Source organism: Pholcus phalangioides, unplaced genomic scaffold (genome assembly GCF_987345545.1).
Source record: "Pholcus phalangioides strain wild (caught in Gottingen) unplaced genomic scaffold, Ppha-v1.0 ptg000031l_1, whole genome shotgun sequence".
Classification (NCBI taxonomy): domain Eukaryota; kingdom Metazoa; phylum Arthropoda; class Arachnida; order Araneae; family Pholcidae; genus Pholcus; species Pholcus phalangioides.
This window is the reverse complement of record NW_028301621.1, coordinates 2,050,331-2,053,900: the sequence shown is the minus strand read 5'-3', so window position 1 is coordinate 2,053,900 and position 3,570 is coordinate 2,050,331.

Genomic DNA, 3,570 nt, shown 5'->3' with positions numbered 1-3,570 from the left:
GACCCCAATATACGTACATAACGCACGAAGCTTCACTGAAAAATAAAATTGCACAACTTTCTTTGCATTTCGTGGAATTATTATTTTTTGATAATTCAACTTGGCGCGATATTTGTCTGATTTAGTGAATCAACTAGTCCTTGCTGCTTTTTATATTAGTATGATGGCGTTTATGCTGTATGGGGCTGAGAGCCGAAAATCAAAGCTGTCTTTCAGATTGGGGGGGGGGGTTCTTCGTCGTTTTGCATTGGACCCTTTGTTCTAATGAGATGAAGTCCGCTGACATGTGCAAAGCAGGGCCGTCTTGGGAGCATCATTGTGGGGAGGGGGAGGGAAGCTCTCCCCTTTCCCACCTAGCTGCTACTAACACATGCCTATCTCTCGGATAATTTACCGCCTGTTTCCTATGAAGGGGTGGGTTGAAGCAGAAACTGGCAACACACTCTTCTCGGCCGTCACAAGAGCGGCACGGCACTAAGCTCCCGACCAGAAGCCAAAAGGGAGAGAGGACCGATCACCGCCTGCTCCCCTCTCACATCCCACGCAGCACCCGTCACCATACACCATCACACTCGGGCCGCGTGCAGGCACCGCCCAATCGGCACCCATTTGGGAAGGGGGTGTCGGGGGTTGGTGATTGTTCCCCCCCCCCCGGCTTTAAAAAAATACACTAGAAATGTGTATTATAAATAAATATATATATATAAAAAATTACATACGGGCCATTCAAGTATTACGTAAGCAGATTTCCAGCCATTTTTGACCCCTCCTCTTTGTCAGCAAAACACTGACCCCCCCCCCCCCCCCTTCCCGTCAGCAAAATTTTGTCAGCAGCTTAGAATATTTCATATCTTCAAAAAGGGGTGGTTGATGTCGTAAGCAACCTTTAAACCCTCCCTCGTCATCAAAAGTCAGCAAATCCGAACCCCCCCCCCCGATGCTGACGTAATACTTGCATGACCCCATACACACATTGAATATGTGTTCTCTCCCCCCCCCTCCCCCCAGAAAAAGATAAAATGACGGGCCAACCAGAGAGCAAGACGAAGCCACTTCATCCTATAAACGCAGCGTGGACAAAACCCGAAGGGGCAATTCATTCGAACGTTGTTACGGACAGAAATGCCCCGTTGCATATGGGGCTATAAGGATAAGCGAAAATTGAGCCACGTGCAGGGTTAGCAAGTGAACCAGACCCGATTGCATTGACATCAACACGCCCCACGCGTAGCGAAAGGATGCGCATATTGAACTCCGGACGCAGGGCCTAGAGTGAACGAGCGTTTTCGGAAGGAAAGGATTTCGAGGGCCCCGGACCTTGGCGTTTTTGATGCTGCTCCCTCAGCCTAGATATTAAATATTGGTGAAGAAAAAGTCGGCATTAAAATAAAGCATAACATTAATTGAAATAGAAACTACGGGGGGGGGGGGAAGGGAATTGCTGAAAAACATCTATTAAAATATATAAAAACGTCAAATACCAAAAAATAATGAAAAATCGGGATTGATGACAAGATTCGAAACTAATGAATGATCCGAAAGCCACTGGAAATTCAAATTTTCTGATAAATTATTCCTCGATTGACGAAATATTAATGAAAATTCCAGAAGTGAAGGAAAATTATCCCGTAAATTTCTTCATTAAATAAATGAAGGTGGATTTATTTAATGAATGTGGTTAATGACAATTGAAGATGAGTAAAAATTAACGCGAATTCAGGACGGATAGAGGATTAACAAAAATTCATTTACAAATATTAAAATTTGTAAATGAATCACACAATCAATAGAAATTGGAATCAAAGAAAATTCCGAAATTAATGGAAAATAATCCCATAATGAATGGAAATTTAAAACTGATGAAAGGTCAAAAAAGACAAATGAAAGGATTATTGACAATTTGAAATTAATTCCAAAACTGCTGAGAAAATTCGTATTTAATGAAAAATAAAAACTGCGCTAGTGAAACACCAAAATTAGTGAAATTAATAATTACAACTCCGATTTTCTCTTTAATGAAAAATAATTCCTCCAGCGATGAAATATCATAATTAATGGGAATTCGGAATCGAAGCCAAATTCAGAAATTTTAGGAAAATTATTTCGTACAATTATTTAACGGATTTCTAAAAATCGATAAAAATTAAAAGTTAATGAAAATTTTTTTGATGGACGAAAATTCAAAATTAATAAAATTTGGGATACGGATAAAAATATTAATGAAAGTTCTAAATTTGGAAACACAATATTAATAAAAAAAATTCCGGTGTGTCGATGAAAATTCCCAAATTAATGAATCGCGTAATTGAAATAATCCCATAACACGAATAAAAATTTAGAAATAATGAAAAGTCGAAACTAATGAAAGAACAATAATTATTTAATAAAAATGCAGAAAGAAGTAAAACAATTCCGTAAAAGAAATAATTGGTAATGCGGTATTTACGCAAATAACGTTGATATTAAACGATATTTCATACCAGAATGAATGTATTCGCATGAAATATTGTATGCATATAATTTCCTGACTCCATCGAAAAAATGTGTCTGCTTATTTCTGAAAGAAAAAAAACAAAAACCTATCGAATATTATATGAAGAATCGTGCAAATGGCACATGGACATCTGAGTCTCGGCAGCAGCGCGCGATTAGCGAAGCGTAGTCTTGTGTCTCAAGGGGTCATTCAAGTATTACGTCAGCATCGATTTGCTGATATTCGATGAGGAAGGGGTTTGGATGATGCTTACGTCATCAACCACCCTTTATGAAAATATGAAATATTTTTAATGGCCTCTTCTCGGTGCGCCAAAAACGAGAAAAATTTTTCGTTAGTTTATGGGCTCCTGTGGACCACCATGTGTTATAGGCATTCTCCCTAATGGTAAATCCTTTACAGAGCCACTTCAACGATCTCTAAATGTTTCACGGATCCTTCAAGTGCTCTGAAACTGCAACGCATCACTCAAGTGATCCATAATTATGCCACGGATCACTTAAGCAATCTGGGAATGATAGATGGCTTTTCCCCAGCCCGAGATATCAAGGAAACAGTTATTTTTCGGATATTATGCTGAGGTTAACTCGGAAAGAAAAGTAATCATGTCTCCGCCGGGACTCGAACCCAGGCCCTCTTGCATACCGATGTGACTTTTCTTTCCGAGTTCACCTCAGCATAATATCCGGAAAATAACTGTTTCCTTAATCTGGGAATATTCCACGGGTAACTTGAGTGATGTAGAACAGCACTGGGGGGGGGGGGGCGCTTAAGTGCTCTAAAATTGAGACGCATGTCACTCAAGGGATCTCTAAATATGCTATGGATCATTTAAGTGTTCTGGAACTGTGTCGCGGGTTACTTAAGTGATCTTTGAATGTGCCACGGGCCTACTATAGCGATCTGAAAATGTGCCACGGGCCACTTAATTGCTCTGGAATTGTGCCACGGGTCATTTAAGCTATCTGTATATGTGTCGCTTAGTTCATTTTTACAAAATTGGGTTTGAGGGACAAGCCACATCAGATAACCTTCAGGACCACATTTGAATCGCGGGTCAAGGGTTTACCATATAT